Source organism: Oncorhynchus gorbuscha, linkage group LG18 (genome assembly GCF_021184085.1).
Source record: "Oncorhynchus gorbuscha isolate QuinsamMale2020 ecotype Even-year linkage group LG18, OgorEven_v1.0, whole genome shotgun sequence".
NCBI lineage: Eukaryota > Metazoa > Chordata > Actinopteri > Salmoniformes > Salmonidae > Oncorhynchus > Oncorhynchus gorbuscha.
The window spans coordinates 27,648,587-27,664,217 of NC_060190.1; the positions used below are offsets into that span (position 1 = coordinate 27,648,587).

The 15,631-nt window shown below is 44.4% G+C and overlaps 8 long non-coding RNA genes across 12 annotated transcripts; all 8 read right to left on the reverse strand.

Moving 5' to 3' along the window:
- Positions 1 to 2: 2 nt before the first annotated feature.
- Positions 3 to 776, reverse strand: LOC124004240. The gene is made up of 3 exons (XR_006833319.1): positions 712 to 776; positions 256 to 339; positions 3 to 43 (listed from the first exon to the last, which is right to left on the reverse strand). It is a non-coding gene; the product is annotated as an uncharacterized LOC124004240 (long non-coding RNA).
- A 2-nt stretch (positions 777 to 778) lies between these two features.
- LOC124004241 lies at positions 779 to 4,126 on the reverse strand. The gene is made up of 7 exons (XR_006833320.1): positions 3,753 to 4,126; positions 3,024 to 3,117; positions 2,779 to 2,920; positions 2,322 to 2,405; positions 1,684 to 2,109; positions 956 to 1,049; positions 779 to 852 (listed from the first exon to the last, which is right to left on the reverse strand). It is a non-coding gene; the product is annotated as an uncharacterized LOC124004241 (long non-coding RNA).
- A 10-nt stretch (positions 4,127 to 4,136) lies between these two features.
- LOC124004242 lies at positions 4,137 to 4,910 on the reverse strand. The gene is made up of 3 exons (XR_006833321.1): positions 4,846 to 4,910; positions 4,390 to 4,473; positions 4,137 to 4,177 (listed from the first exon to the last, which is right to left on the reverse strand). It is a non-coding gene; the product is annotated as an uncharacterized LOC124004242 (long non-coding RNA).
- Positions 4,911 to 6,201: 1,291 nt separating this feature from the next.
- On the reverse strand, positions 6,202 to 8,258 carry LOC124004261. Of its 2 annotated transcripts, XR_006833327.1 has the most exons (5): positions 7,885 to 8,258; positions 7,156 to 7,249; positions 6,911 to 7,052; positions 6,455 to 6,538; positions 6,202 to 6,242 (listed from the first exon to the last, which is right to left on the reverse strand). It is a non-coding gene; the product is annotated as an uncharacterized LOC124004261 (long non-coding RNA). The 2 variants fall into 2 exon arrangements; XR_006833328.1 differs by lacking the exon at positions 7,885 to 8,258 and having other exon boundaries at positions 7,156 to 7,286.
- A 10-nt stretch (positions 8,259 to 8,268) lies between these two features.
- Positions 8,269 to 10,325, reverse strand: LOC124004262. 2 transcript variants are annotated; one of them, XR_006833330.1, is made up of 5 exons: positions 9,952 to 10,325; positions 9,223 to 9,316; positions 8,978 to 9,119; positions 8,522 to 8,605; positions 8,269 to 8,309 (listed from the first exon to the last, which is right to left on the reverse strand). It is a non-coding gene; the product is annotated as an uncharacterized LOC124004262 (long non-coding RNA). The 2 variants fall into 2 exon arrangements; XR_006833331.1 differs by lacking the exon at positions 9,952 to 10,325 and having other exon boundaries at positions 9,223 to 9,353.
- A 10-nt stretch (positions 10,326 to 10,335) lies between these two features.
- LOC124004263 lies at positions 10,336 to 12,392 on the reverse strand. 2 transcript variants are annotated; one of them, XR_006833332.1, is made up of 5 exons: positions 12,019 to 12,392; positions 11,290 to 11,383; positions 11,045 to 11,186; positions 10,589 to 10,672; positions 10,336 to 10,376 (listed from the first exon to the last, which is right to left on the reverse strand). It is a non-coding gene; the product is annotated as an uncharacterized LOC124004263 (long non-coding RNA). The 2 variants fall into 2 exon arrangements; XR_006833333.1 differs by lacking the exon at positions 12,019 to 12,392 and having other exon boundaries at positions 11,290 to 11,420.
- Positions 12,393 to 12,402: 10 nt separating this feature from the next.
- LOC124004264 lies at positions 12,403 to 14,458 on the reverse strand. 2 transcript variants are annotated; one of them, XR_006833334.1, is made up of 5 exons: positions 14,085 to 14,458; positions 13,356 to 13,449; positions 13,111 to 13,252; positions 12,656 to 12,739; positions 12,403 to 12,443 (listed from the first exon to the last, which is right to left on the reverse strand). It is a non-coding gene; the product is annotated as an uncharacterized LOC124004264 (long non-coding RNA). The 2 variants fall into 2 exon arrangements; XR_006833335.1 differs by lacking the exon at positions 14,085 to 14,458 and having other exon boundaries at positions 13,356 to 13,486.
- A 10-nt stretch (positions 14,459 to 14,468) lies between these two features.
- Positions 14,469 to 15,553, reverse strand: LOC124004265. Its single transcript, XR_006833336.1, has 4 exons — positions 15,423 to 15,553; positions 15,178 to 15,319; positions 14,722 to 14,805; positions 14,469 to 14,509 (listed from the first exon to the last, which is right to left on the reverse strand). It is a non-coding gene; the product is annotated as an uncharacterized LOC124004265 (long non-coding RNA).
- Between the last annotated feature and the right edge of the window lie 78 nt (positions 15,554 to 15,631).

Below are 15,631 nucleotides of genomic sequence, written 5' to 3' on the forward strand. Positions count from 1 at the left end.
ACCCCCAGGTCCTCCGAACCTCTTCAGGTGCAGAACCAGCACACTGCTCAGAGACAGAGAGGAAGAGAGAGGAACAGACGGACAATGAAACCAGTCAACAAAATAACAGATGAGTGAAATTTGTTCGGTTGTGCTCATCCCTAAGTCCTTCAACCTGCTCAGGAAGGTAACTACTCTTAAAGTCTCAGGGCACAATGACCACTCTTGTCATTAAACACTGCCAGTGTTATGAGAGGTTATAAAGAGGCAACTCACAGAGGCAGTGTGTGGAACTGCTCCACTTTTGAGCTGTAGAGGCCTTTGCAGCCCGCACATGTGAATTCATTCAACCTTTTCGCCCTGGGTTAGAAACAGAAGTATTACAATATGAGTGATACCACTTCAATAATAAGATACCGTATTCTGAGGCAGTGGGCAGCTTGCCCTGGGTGTTAGTCTCTACACCCAGGGCTAAACCCTACGTGCTGACTTTGAAAGTGAGTGCTAGGCTGCTTAGCAAGGTGCGCTCAGAGCTGAAGTCCAATGAGAGGTGATTATAATCCTCTCTGGTGGACGACTCGCGCCCACAGCTTCAAATTTAGGACAAAGAGAAGAAAAATGCATCGGGTTTCTGTTTCAGGTCTCTGCAATGTTACGCCATGTGTTTTGTAATATTATTTGTAGAAAGATCCTGTTACCAGTAGTTACATTACAACCAATGGGAGCTCTTACCTGGTACATGTGCGCACTGAGACAAGCTGGAACTCCAGCTGGGAAACAGGGCAGGTATAGTTCACCCGAGTGTCTTCAGTATCATTCCCTCCTCCTTCAGCTGGCACAGCACAGCATATTCACAAGTAACTCGTGTGCGTCCTTTGAGAAGAAAGAAAAATACCAAGATAAAATCTAATTATTGAGAGAAAATGAACCCTTGCACAAAGAGTGCATGTTCAGAAGAGAGTAGTGCCTCAGTTACCTGTTGCGTGTCCCCCAGATACTTCAAATCATATCCCGACAAGGAGTACTTGACCTTCCACATGAGGTCTGCTTTTGAGGCCTGGTTTGCGCCACTGTCAGGTAGACCCAAACGGTGCACATCAGACAGACACCCGTAGGGGAGACAGAGAGTAAATTAGCAGCTGACTGGATGGTGTCAACCTATACGGGCTTACGGCTGAAGAGGCAGATGAGTTTATCCAAATATTTTTTATCTAGCCGCACCCCATCATTAGAAATGATTCATTCGATTCAATGCAATTTCACCTTAGAGGACTGACAGTGAAGCAAAACAACAAAAATGTGTTGTTTATTCTCCTAATATATTTGGTTTGGATACTGCTCTCAATTGCAGAGCATTTTAAAAACTACCAAATTTCCCAAACTACATGTGGAATGTTCAGTCGATGAGCATTATATTACGGGCAATGTAGTCATTCTACAGTTTCCAAATTGGCCTACAAATATCTACATCATAATCATCGTGTCATTGTTGTTCCGGCGGGTTATGAAGATTCCGAAGGGAAAAATTGAAATAATTAAATAAATGCAATACACAGCGGAATATGACGTGGTTAGGGAAAGGGTTAGGGTTAGCAAAAATGCTTTCCTAACCGGCTACGAGTGCCGTGAAAAGAGTGTCCCTTCTTTAATTTAAGACCACAAATCGTGGGTGGGGGTGTGTCTGCTTTTGAGCCTTCCCTTTACCTGAGCAGGTTGGAGAAGGGGGAGGAGTTCCAGAGTTGTTCCTGGCGTAGGATTTCCTTTGAGAAGGAAGGCAGGACCAGGAGGCACTGCAGGGTGGCATTTAGGAAGCAAGTGTTGCCAATGTTAGGCAACCTGTGAAGAAGAACCAGCAATCAAATCAGTACACACATGGAGATACAATAACCTAGAAACAGAGAGTGGCCTGTCATAAACCTTCATAACTCTAGAAAGTGCTGGAAATGGCAGCCATCTTGGTCAGGTATAAGTTATTTTGTCATTCTGTGAGTACACAAAGAAGTGGATGTCTTTTAGACCCAGATGACCATAATTCATGGGTCTATAAATATCTAAGGAAACAAAAGAGGAGTCTCCAGCTTCTCCAACCCCCCAGGTCCTCCGAACCTCTTCAGGTGCAGAACCAGCACACTGCTCAGAGACAGAGAGGAAGAGAGAGGAACAGACGGACAATGAAACCAGTCAACAAAATAACAGATGAGTGAAATTTGTTCGGTTGTGCTCATCCCTAAGTCCTTCAACCTGCTCAGGAAGGTAACTACTCTTAAAGTCTCAGGGCACAATGACCACTCTTGTCATTAAACACTGCCAGTGTTATGAGAGGTTATAAAGAGGCAACTCACAGAGGCAGTGTGTGGAACTGCTCCACTTTTGAGCTGTAGAGGCCTTTGCAGCCCGCACATGTGAATTCATTCAACCTTTTCGCCCTGGGTTAGAAACAGAAGTATTACAATATGAGTGATACCACTTCAATAATAAGATACCGTATTCTGAGGCAGTGGGCAGCTTGCCCTGGGTGTTAGTCTCTACACCCAGGGCTAAACCCTACGTGCTGACTTTGAAAGTGAGTGCTAGGCTGCTTAGCAAGGTGCGCTCAGAGCTGAAGTCCAATGAGAGGTGATTATAATCCTCTCTGGTGGACGACTCGCGCCCACAGCTTCAAATTTAGGACAAAGAGAAGAAAAATGCATCGGGTTTCTGTTTCAGGTCTCTGCAATGTTACGCCATGTGTTTTGTAATATTATTTGTAGAAAGATCCTGTTTACCAGTAGTTACATTACAACCAATGGGAGCTCTTACCTGGTACATGTGCGCACTGAGACAAGCTGGAACTCCAGCTGGGAAACAGGGCAGGTATAGTTCACCCCGAGTGTCTTCAGTATCATTCCCTCCTCCTTCAGCTGGCACAGCACAGCATATTCACAAGTAACTCGTGTGCGTCCTTTGAGAAGAAAGAAAAATACCAAGATAAAATCTAATTATTGAGAGAAAATGAACCCTTGCACAAAGAGTGCATGTTCAGAAGAGAGTAGTGCCTCAGTTACCTGTTGCGTGTCCCCCAGATACTTCAAATCATATCCCGACAAGGAGTACTTGACCTTCCAAATGAGGTCTGCTTTTGAGGCCTGGTTTGCGCCACTGTCAGGTAGACCCAAACGGTGCACATCAGACAGACACCCGTAGGGGAGACAGAGAGTAAATTAGCAGCTGACTGGATGGTGTCAACCTATACGGGCTTACGGCTGAAGAGGCAGATGAGTTTATCCAAATATTTTTTTATCTAGCCGCACCCCATCATTAGAAATGATTCATTCGATTCAATGCAATTTCACCTTAGAGGACTGACAGTGAAGCAAAACAACAAAAATGTGTTGTTTATTCTCCTAATATATTTGGTTTGGATACTGCTCTCAATTGCAGAGCATTTTAAAAACTACCAAATTTCCCAAACTACATGTGGAATGTTCAGTCGATGAGCATTATATTACGGGCAATGTAGTCATTCTACAGTTTCCAAATTGGCCTACAAATATCTACATCATAATCATCGTGTCATTGTTGTTCCGGCGGGTTATGAAGATTCCGAAGGGAAAAATTGAAATAATTAAATAAATGCAATACACAGCGGAATATGACGTGGTTAGGGAAAGGGTTAGGGTTAGCAAAAATGCTTTCCTAACCGGCTACGAGTGCCGTGAAAAGAGTGTCCCTTCTTTAATTTAAGACCACAAATCGTGGGTGGGGGTGTGTCTGCTTTTGAGCCTTCCCTTTACCTGAGCAGGTTGGAGAAGGGGGAGGAGTTCCAGAGTTGTTCCTGGCGTAGGATTTCCTTTGAGAAGGAAGGCAGGACCAGGAGGCACTGCAGGGTGGCATTTAGGAAGCAAGTGTTGCCAATGTTAGGCAACCTGTGAAGAAGAACCAGCAATCAAATCAGTACACACATGGAGATACAATAACCTAGAAACAGAGAGTGGCCTGTCATAAACCTTCATAACTCTAGAAAGTGCTGGAAATGGCAGCCATCTTGGTCAGGTATAAGTTATTTTGTCATTCTGTGAGTACACAAAGAAGTGGATGTCTTTTAGACCCAGATGACCATAATTCATGGGTCTATAAATATCTAAGGAAACAAAAGAGGAGTCTCCAGCTTCTCCAACCCCCAGGTCCTCCGAACCTCTTCAGGTGCAGAACCAGCACACTGCTCAGAGACAGAGAGGAAGAGAGAGGAACAGACGGACAATGAAACCAGTCAACAAAATAACAGATGAGTGAAATTTGTTCGGTTGTGCTCATCCCTAAGTCCTTCAACCTGCTCAGGAAGGTAACTACTCTTAAAGTCTCAGGGCACAATGACCACTCTTGTCATTAAACACTGCCAGTGTTATGAGAGGTTATAAAGAGGCAACTCACAGAGGCAGTGTGTGGAACTGCTCCACTTTTGAGCTGTAGAGGCCTTTGCAGCCCGCACATGTGAATTCATTCAACCTTTTCGCCCTGGGTTAGAAACAGAAGTATTACAAAATGAGTGATACCACTTCAATAATAAGATACCGTATTCTGAGGCAGTGGGCAGCTTGCCCTGGGTGTTAGTCTCTACACCCAGGGCTAAACCCTACGTGCTGACTTTGAAAGTGAGTGCTAGGCTGCTTAGCAAGGTGCGCTCAGAGCTGAAGTCCAATGAGAGGTGATTATAATCCTCTCTGGTGGACGACTCGCGCCCACAGCTTCAAATTTAGGACAAAGAGAAGAAAAATGCATCGGGTTTCTGTTTCAGGTCTCTGCAATGTTACGCCATGTGTTTTGTAATATTATTTGTAGAAAGATCCTGTTACCAGTAGTTACATTACAACCAATGGGAGCTCTTACCTGGTACATGTGCGCACTGAGACAAGCTGGAACTCCAGCTGGGAAACAGGGCAGGTATAGTTCACCCGAGTGTCTTCAGTATCATTCCCTCCTCCTTCAGCTGGCACAGCACAGCATATTCACAAGTAACTCGTGTGCGTCCTTTGAGAAGAAAGAAAAATACCAAGATAAAATCTAATTATTGAGAGAAAATGAACCCTTGCACAAAGAGTGCATGTTCAGAAGAGAGTAGTGCCTCAGTTACCTGTTGCGTGTCCCCCAGATACTTCAAATCATATCCCGACAAGGAGTACTTGACCTTCCACATGAGGTCTGCTTTTGAGGCCTGGTTTGCGCCACTGTCAGGTAGACCCAAACGGTGCACATCAGACAGACACCCGTAGGGGAGACAGAGAGTAAATTAGCAGCTGACTGGATGGTGTCAACCTATACGGGCTTACGGCTGAAGAGGCAGATGAGTTTATCCAAATATTTTTTTATCTAGCCGCACCCCATCATTAGAAATGATTCATTCGATTCAATGCAATTTCACCTTAGAGGACTGACAGTGAAGCAAAACAACAAAAATGTGTTGTTTATTCTCCTAATATATTTGGTTTGGATACTGCTCTCAATTGCAGAGCATTTTAAAAACTACCAAATTTCCCAAACTACATGTGGAATGTTCAGTCGATGAGCATTATATTACGGGCAATGTAGTCATTCTACAGTTTCCAAATTGGCCTACAAATATCTACATCATAATCATCGTGTCATTGTTGTTCCGGCGGGTTATGAAGATTCCGAAGGGAAAAATTGAAATAATTAAATAAATGCAATACACAGCGGAATATGACGTGGTTAGGGAAAGGGTTAGGGTTAGCAAAAATGCTTTCCTAACCGGCTACGAGTGCCGTGAAAAGAGTGTCCCTTCTTTAATTTAAGACCACAAATCGTGGGTGGGGGTGTGTCTGCTTTTGAGCCTTCCCTTTACCTGAGCAGGTTGGAGAAGGGGAGGAGTTCCAGAGTTGTTCCTGGCGTAGGATTTCCTTTGAGAAGGAAGGCAGGACCAGGAGGCACTGCAGGGTGGCATTTAGGAAGCAAGTGTTGCCAATGTTAGGCAACCTGTGAAGAAGAACCAGCAATCAAATCAGTACACACATGGAGATACAATAACCTAGAAACAGAGAGTGGCCTGTCATAAACCTTCATAACTCTAGAAAGTGCTGGAAATGGCAGCCATCTTGGTCAGGTATAAGTTATTTTGTCATTCTGTGAGTACACAAAGAAGTGGATGTCTTTTAGACCCAGATGACCATAATTCATGGGTCTATAAATATCTAAGGAAACAAAAGAGGAGTCTCCAGCTTCTCCAACCCCCAGGTCCTCCGAACCTCTTCAGGTGCAGAACCAGCACACTGCTCAGAGACAGAGAGGAAGAGAGAGGAACAGACGGACAATGAAACCAGTCAACAAAATAACAGATGAGTGAAATTTGTTCGGTTGTGCTCATCCCTAAGTCCTTCAACCTGCTCAGGAAGGTAACTACTCTTAAAGTCTCAGGGCACAATGACCACTCTTGTCATTAAACACTGCCAGTGTTATGAGAGGTTATAAAGAGGCAACTCACAGAGGCAGTGTGTGGAACTGCTCCACTTTTGAGCTGTAGAGGCCTTTGCAGCCCGCACATGTGAATTCATTCAACCTTTTCGCCCTGGGTTAGAAACAGAAGTATTACAAAATGAGTGATACCACTTCAATAATAAGATACCGTATTCTGAGGCAGTGGGCAGCTTGCCCTGGGTGTTAGTCTCTACACCCAGGGCTAAACCCTACGTGCTGACTTTGAAAGTGAGTGCTAGGCTGCTTAGCAAGGTGCGCTCAGAGCTGAAGTCCAATGAGAGGTGATTATAATCCTCTCTGGTGGACGACTCGCGCCCACAGCTTCAAATTTAGGACAAAGAGAAGAAAAATGCATCGGGTTTCTGTTTCAGGTCTCTGCAATGTTACGCCATGTGTTTTGTAATATTATTTGTAGAAAGATCCTGTTACCAGTAGTTACATTACAACCAATGGGAGCTCTTACCTGGTACATGTGCGCACTGAGACAAGCTGGAACTCCAGCTGGGAAACAGGGCAGGTATAGTTCACCCCGAGTGTCTTCAGTATCATTCCCTCCTCCTTCAGCTGGCACAGCACAGCATATTCACAAGTAACTCGTGTGCGTCCTTTGAGAAGAAAGAAAAATACCAAGATAAAATCTAATTATTGAGAGAAAATGAACCCTTGCACAAAGAGTGCATGTTCAGAAGAGAGTAGTGCCTCAGTTACCTGTTGCGTGTCCCCCAGATACTTCAAATCATATCCCGACAAGGAGTACTTGACCTTCCACATGAGGTCTGCTTTTGAGGCCTGGTTTGCGCCACTGTCAGGTAGACCCAAACGGTGCACATCAGACAGACACCCGTAGGGGAGACAGAGAGTAAATTAGCAGCTGACTGGATGGTGTCAACCTATACGGGCTTACGGCTGAAGAGGCAGATGAGTTTATCCAAATATTTTTTTATCTAGCCGCACCCCATCATTAGAAATGATTCATTCGATTCAATGCAATTTCACCTTAGAGGACTGACAGTGAAGCAAAACAACAAAAATGTGTTGTTTATTCTCCTAATATATTTGGTTTGGATACTGCTCTCAATTGCAGAGCATTTTAAAAACTACCAAATTTCCCAAACTACATGTGGAATGTTCAGTCGATGAGCATTATATTACGGGCAATGTAGTCATTCTACAGTTTCCAAATTGGCCTACAAATATCTACATCATAATCATCGTGTCATTGTTGTTCCGGCGGGTTATGAAGATTCCGAAGGGAAAAATTGAAATAATTAAATAAATGCAATACACAGCGGAATATGACGTGGTTAGGGAAAGGGTTAGGGTTAGCAAAAATGCTTTCCTAACCGGCTACGAGTGCCGTGAAAAGAGTGTCCCTTCTTTAATTTAAGACCACAAATCGTGGGTGGGGGTGTGTCTGCTTTTGAGCCTTCCCTTTACCTGAGCAGGTTGGAGAAGGGGGAGGAGTTCCAGAGTTGTTCCTGGCGTAGGATTTCCTTTGAGAAGGAAGGCAGGACCAGGAGGCACTGCAGGGTGGCATTTAGGAAGCAAGTGTTGCCAATGTTAGGCAACCTGTGAAGAAGAACCAGCAATCAAATCAGTACACACATGGAGATACAATAACCTAGAAACAGAGAGTGGCCTGTCATAAACCTTCATAACTCTAGAAAGTGCTGGAAATGGCAGCCATCTTGGTCAGGTATAAGTTATTTTGTCATTCTGTGAGTACACAAAGAAGTGGATGTCTTTTAGACCCAGATGACCATAATTCATGGGTCTATAAATATCTAAGGAAACAAAAGAGGAGTCTCCAGCTTCTCCAACCCCCAGGTCCTCCGAACCTCTTCAGGTGCAGAACCAGCACACTGCTCAGAGACAGAGAGGAAGAGAGAGGAACAGACGGACAATGAAACCAGTCAACAAAATAACAGATGAGTGAAATTTGTTCGGTTGTGCTCATCCCTAAGTCCTTCAACCTGCTCAGGAAGGTAACTACTCTTAAAGTCTCAGGGCACAATGACCACTCTTGTCATTAAACACTGCCAGTGTTATGAGAGGTTATAAAGAGGCAACTCACAGAGGCAGTGTGTGGAACTGCTCCACTTTTGAGCTGTAGAGGCCTTTGCAGCCCGCACATGTGAATTCATTCAACCTTTTCGCCCTGGGTTAGAAACAGAAGTATTACAAAATGAGTGATACCACTTCAATAATAAGATACCGTATTCTGAGGCAGTGGGCAGCTTGCCCTGGGTGTTAGTCTCTACACCCAGGGCTAAACCCTACGTGCTGACTTTGAAAGTGAGTGCTAGGCTGCTTAGCAAGGTGCGCTCAGAGCTGAAGTCCAATGAGAGGTGATTATAATCCTCTCTGGTGGACGACTCGCGCCCACAGCTTCAAATTTAGGACAAAGAGAAGAAAAATGCATCGGGTTTCTGTTTCAGGTCTCTGCAATGTTACGCCATGTGTTTTGTAATATTATTTGTAGAAAGATCCTGTTACCAGTAGTTACATTACAACCAATGGGAGCTCTTACCTGGTACATGTGCGCACTGAGACAAGCTGGAACTCCAGCTGGGAAACAGGGCAGGTATAGTTCACCCCGAGTGTCTTCAGTATCATTCCCTCCTCCTTCAGCTGGCACAGCACAGCATATTCACAAGTAACTCGTGTGCGTCCTTTGAGAAGAAAGAAAAATACCAAGATAAAATCTAATTATTGAGAGAAAATGAACCCTTGCACAAAGAGTGCATGTTCAGAAGAGAGTAGTGCCTCAGTTACCTGTTGCGTGTCCCCCAGATACTTCAAATCATATCCCGACAAGGAGTACTTGACCTTCCACATGAGGTCTGCTTTTGAGGCCTGGTTTGCGCCACTGTCAGGTAGACCCAAACGGTGCACATCAGACAGACACCCGTAGGGGAGACAGAGAGTAAATTAGCAGCTGACTGGATGGTGTCAACCTATACGGGCTTACGGCTGAAGAGGCAGATGAGTTTATCCAAATATTTTTTTATCTAGCCGCACCCCATCATTAGAAATGATTCATTCGATTCAATGCAATTTCACCTTAGAGGACTGACAGTGAAGCAAAACAACAAAAATGTGTTGTTTATTCTCCTAATATATTTGGTTTGGATACTGCTCTCAATTGCAGAGCATTTTAAAAACTACCAAATTTCCCAAACTACATGTGGAATGTTCAGTCGATGAGCATTATATTACGGGCAATGTAGTCATTCTACAGTTTCCAAATTGGCCTACAAATATCTACATCATAATCATCGTGTCATTGTTGTTCCGGCGGGTTATGAAGATTCCGAAGGGAAAAATTGAAATAATTAAATAAATGCAATACACAGCGGAATATGACGTGGTTAGGGAAAGGGTTAGGGTTAGCAAAAATGCTTTCCTAACCGGCTACGAGTGCCGTGAAAAGAGTGTCCCTTCTTTAATTTAAGACCACAAATCGTGGGTGGGGGTGTGTCTGCTTTTGAGCCTTCCCTTTACCTGAGCAGGTTGGAGAAGGGGGAGGAGTTCCAGAGTTGTTCCTGGCGTAGGATTTCCTTTGAGAAGGAAGGCAGGACCAGGAGGCACTGCAGGGTGGCATTTAGGAAGCAAGTGTTGCCAATGTTAGGCAACCTGTGAAGAAGAACCAGCAATCAAATCAGTACACACATGGAGATACAATAACCTAGAAACAGAGAGTGGCCTGTCATAAACCTTCATAACTCTAGAAAGTGCTGGAAATGGCAGCCATCTTGGTCAGGTATAAGTTATTTTGTCATTCTGTGAGTACACAAAGAAGTGGATGTCTTTTAGACCCAGATGACCATAATTCATGGGTCTATAAATATCTAAGGAAACAAAAGAGGAGTCTCCAGCTTCTCCAACCCCCAGGTCCTCCGAACCTCTTCAGGTGCAGAACCAGCACACTGCTCAGAGACAGAGAGGAAGAGAGAGGAACAGACGGACAATGAAACCAGTCAACAAAATAACAGATGAGTGAAATTTGTTCGGTTGTGCTCATCCCTAAGTCCTTCAACCTGCTCAGGAAGGTAACTACTCTTAAAGTCTCAGGGCACAATGACCACTCTTGTCATTAAACACTGCCAGTGTTATGAGAGGTTATAAAGAGGCAACTCACAGAGGCAGTGTGTGGAACTGCTCCACTTTTGAGCTGTAGAGGCCTTTGCAGCCCGCACATGTGAATTCATTCAACCTTTTCGCCCTGGGTTAGAAACAGAAGTATTACAAAATGAGTGATACCACTTCAATAATAAGATACCGTATTCTGAGGCAGTGGGCAGCTTGCCCTGGGTGTTAGTCTCTACACCCAGGGCTAAACCCTACGTGCTGACTTTGAAAGTGAGTGCTAGGCTGCTTAGCAAGGTGCGCTCAGAGCTGAAGTCCAATGAGAGGTGATTATAATCCTCTCTGGTGGACGACTCGCGCCCACAGCTTCAAATTTAGGACAAAGAGAAGAAAAATGCATCGGGTTTCTGTTTCAGGTCTCTGCAATGTTACGCCATGTGTTTTGTAATATTATTTGTAGAAAGATCCTGTTACCAGTAGTTACATTACAACCAATGGGAGCTCTTACCTGGTACATGTGCGCACTGAGACAAGCTGGAACTCCAGCTGGGAAACAGGGCAGGTATAGTTCACCCCGAGTGTCTTCAGTATCATTCCCTCCTCCTTCAGCTGGCACAGCACAGCATATTCACAAGTAACTCGTGTGCGTCCTTTGAGAAGAAAGAAAAATACCAAGATAAAATCTAATTATTGAGAGAAAATGAACCCTTGCACAAAGAGTGCATGTTCAGAAGAGAGTAGTGCCTCAGTTACCTGTTGCGTGTCCCCCAGATACTTCAAATCATATCCCGACAAGGAGTACTTGACCTTCCACATGAGGTCTGCTTTTGAGGCCTGGTTTGCGCCACTGTCAGGTAGACCCAAACGGTGCACATCAGACAGACACCCGTAGGGGAGACAGAGAGTAAATTAGCAGCTGACTGGATGGTGTCAACCTATACGGGCTTACGGCTGAAGAGGCAGATGAGTTTATCCAAATATTTTTTTATCTAGCCGCACCCCATCATTAGAAATGATTCATTCGATTCAATGCAATTTCACCTTAGAGGACTGACAGTGAAGCAAAACAACAAAAATGTGTTGTTTATTCTCCTAATATATTTGGTTTGGATACTGCTCTCAATTGCAGAGCATTTTAAAAACTACCAAATTTCCCAAACTACATGTGGAATGTTCAGTCGATGAGCATTATATTACGGGCAATGTAGTCATTCTACAGTTTCCAAATTGGCCTACAAATATCTACATCATAATCATCGTGTCATTGTTGTTCCGGCGGGTTATGAAGATTCCGAAGGGAAAAATTGAAATAATTAAATAAATGCAATACACAGCGGAATATGACGTGGTTAGGGAAAGGGTTAGGGTTAGCAAAAATGCTTTCCTAACCGGCTACGAGTGCCGTGAAAAGAGTGTCCCTTCTTTAATTTAAGACCACAAATCGTGGGTGGGGGTGTGTCTGCTTTTGAGCCTTCCCTTTACCTGAGCAGGTTGGAGAAGGGGGAGGAGTTCCAGAGTTGTTCCTGGCGTAGGATTTCCTTTGAGAAGGAAGGCAGGACCAGGAGGCACTGCAGGGTGGCATTTAGGAAGCAAGTGTTGCCAATGTTAGGCAACCTGTGAAGAAGAACCAGCAATCAAATCAGTACACACATGGAGATACAATAACCTAGAAACAGAGAGTGGCCTGTCATAAACCTTCATAACTCTAGAAAGTGCTGGAAATGGCAGCCATCTTGGTCAGGTATAAGTTATTTTGTCATTCTGTGAGTACACAAAGAAGTGGATGTCTTTTAGACCCAGATGACCATAATTCATGGGTCTATAAATATCTAAGGAAACAAAAGAGGAGTCTCCAGCTTCTCCAACCCCCAGGTCCTCCGAACCTCTTCAGGTGCAGAACCAGCACACTGCTCAGAGACAGAGAGGAAGAGAGAGGAACAGACGGACAATGAAACCAGTCAACAAAATAACAGATGAGTGAAATTTGTTCGGTTGTGCTCATCCCTAAGTCCTTCAACCTGCTCAGGAAGGTAACTACTCTTAAAGTCTCAGGGCACAATGACCACTCTTGTCATTAAACACTGCCAGTGTTATGAGAGGTTATAAAGAGGCAACTCACAGAGGCAGTGTGTGGAACTGCTCCACTTTTGAGCTGTAGAGGCCTTTGCAGCCCGCACATGTGAATTCATTCAACCTTTTCGCCCTGGGTTAGAAACAGAAGTATTACAAAATGAGTGATACCACTTCAATAATAAGATACCGTATTCTGAGGCAGTGGGCAGCTTGCCCTGGGTGTTAGTCTCTACACCCAGGGCTAAACCCTACGTGCTGACTTTGAAAGTGAGTGCTAGGCTGCTTAGCAAGGTGCGCTCAGAGCTGAAGTCCAATGAGAGGTGATTATAATCCTCTCTGGTGGACGACTCGCGCCCACAGCTTCAAATTTAGGACAAAGAGAAGAAAATGCATCGGGTTTCTGTTTCAGGTCTCTGCAATGTTACGCCATGTGTTTTGTAATATTATTTGTAGAAAGATCCTGTTACCAGTAGTTACATTACAACCAATGGGAGCTCTTACCTGGTACATGTGCGCACTGAGACAAGCTGGAACTCCAGCTGGGAAACAGGGCAGGTATAGTTCACCCCGAGTGTCTTCAGTATCATTCCCTCCTCCTTCAGCTGGCACAGCACAGCATATTCACAAGTAACTCGTGTGCGTCCTTTGAGAAGAAAGAAAAATACCAAGATAAAATCTAATTATTGAGAGAAAATGAACCCTTGCACAAAGAGTGCATGTTCAGAAGAGAGTAGTGCCTCAGTTACCTGTTGCGTGTCCCCCAGATACTTCAAATCATATCCCGACAAGGAGTACTTGACCTTCCACATGAGGTCTGCTTTTGAGGCCTGGTTTGCGCCACTGTCAGGTAGACCCAAACGGTGCACATCAGACAGACACCCGTAGGGGAGACAGAGAGTAAATTAGCAGCTGACTGGATGGTGTCAACCTATACGGGCTTACGGCTGAAGAGGCAGATGAGTTTATCCAAATATTTTTTTATCTAGCCGCACCCCATCATTAGAAATGATTCATTCGATTCAATGCAATTTCACCTTAGAGGACTGACAGTGAAGCAAAACAACAAAAATGTGTTGTTTATTCTCCTAATATATTTGGTTTGGATACTGCTCTCAATTGCAGAGCATTTTAAAAACTACCAAATTTCCCAAACTACATGTGGAATGTTCAGTCGATGAGCATTATATTACGGGCAATGTAGTCATTCTACAGTTTCCAAATTGGCCTACAAATATCTACATCATAATCATCGTGTCATTGTTGTTCCGGCGGGTTATGAAGATTCCGAAGGGAAAAATTGAAATAATTAAATAAATGCAATACACAGCGGAATATGACGTGGTTAGGGAAAGGGTTAGGGTTAGCAAAAATGCTTTCCTAACCGGCTACGAGTGCCGTGAAAAGAGTGTCCCTTCTTTAATTTAAGACCACAAATCGTGGGTGGGGGTGTGTCTGCTTTTGAGCCTTCCCTTTACCTGAGCAGGTTGGAGAAGGGGGAGGAGTTCCAGAGTTGTTCCTGGCGTAGGATTTCCTTTGAGAAGGAAGGCAGGACCAGGAGGCACTGCAGGGTGGCATTTAGGAAGCAAGTGTTGCCAATGTTAGGCAACCTGTGAAGAAGAACCAGCAATCAAATCAGTACACACATGGAGATACAATAACCTAGAAACAGAGAGTGGCCTGTCATAAACCTTCATAACTCTAGAAAGTGCTGGAAATGGCAGCCATCTTGGTCAGGTATAAGTTATTTTGTCATTCTGTGAGTACACAAAGAAGTGGATGTCTTTTAGACCCAGATGACCATAATTCATGGGTCTATAAATATCTAAGGAAACAAAAGAGGAGTCTCCAGCTTCTCCAACCCCCAGGTCCTCCGAACCTCTTCAGGTGCAGAACCAGCACACTGCTCAGAGACAGAGAGGAAGAGAGAGGAACAGACGGACAATGAAACCAGTCAACAAAATAACAGATGAGTGAAATTTGTTCGGTTGTGCTCATCCCTAAGTCCTTCAACCTGCTCAGGAAGGTAACTACTCTTAAAGTCTCAGGGCACAATGACCACTCTTGTCATTAAACACTGCCAGTGTTATGAGAGGTTATAAAGAGGCAACTCACAGAGGCAGTGTGTGGAACTGCTCCACTTTTGAGCTGTAGAGGCCTTTGCAGCCCGCACATGTGAATTCATTCAACCTTTTCGCCCTGGGTTAGAAACAGAAGTATTACAAAATGAGTGATACCACTTCAATAATAAGATACCGTATTCTGAGGCAGTGGGCAGCTTGCCCTGGGTGTTAGTCTCTACACCCAGGGCTAAACCCTACGTGCTGACTTTGAAAGTGAGTGCTAGGCTGCTTAGCAAGGTGCGCTCAGAGCTGAAGTCCAATGAGAGGTGATTATAATCCTCTCTGGTGGACGACTCGCGCCCACAGCTTCAAATTTAGGACAAAGAGAAGAAAAATGCATCGGGTTTCTGTTTCAGGTCTCTGCAATGTTACGCCATGTGTTTTGTAATATTATTTGTAGAAAGATCCTGTTACCAGTAGTTACATTACAACCAATGGGAGCTCTTACCTGGTACATGTGCGCACTGAGACAAGCTGGAACTCCAGCTGGGAAACAGGGCAGGTATAGTTCACCCCGAGTGTCTTCAGTATCATTCCCTCCTCCTTCAGCTGGCACAGCACAGCATATTCACAAGTAACTCGTGTGCGTCCTTTGAGAAGAAAGAAAAATACCAAGATAAAATCTAATTATTGAGAGAAAATGAACCCTTGCACAAAGAGTGCATGTTCAGAAGAGAGTAGTGCCTCAGTTACCTGTTGCGTGTCCCCCAGATACTTCAAATCATATCCCGACAAGGAGTACTTGACCTTCCACATGAGGTCTGCTTTTGAGGCCTGGTTTGCGCCACTGTCAGGTAGACCCAAACGGTGCACATCAGACAGACACCCGTAGGGGGAGACAGAGAGTAAATTAGCAGCTGACTGGATGGTGTCAACCTATACGGGCTTACGGCTGAAGAGGC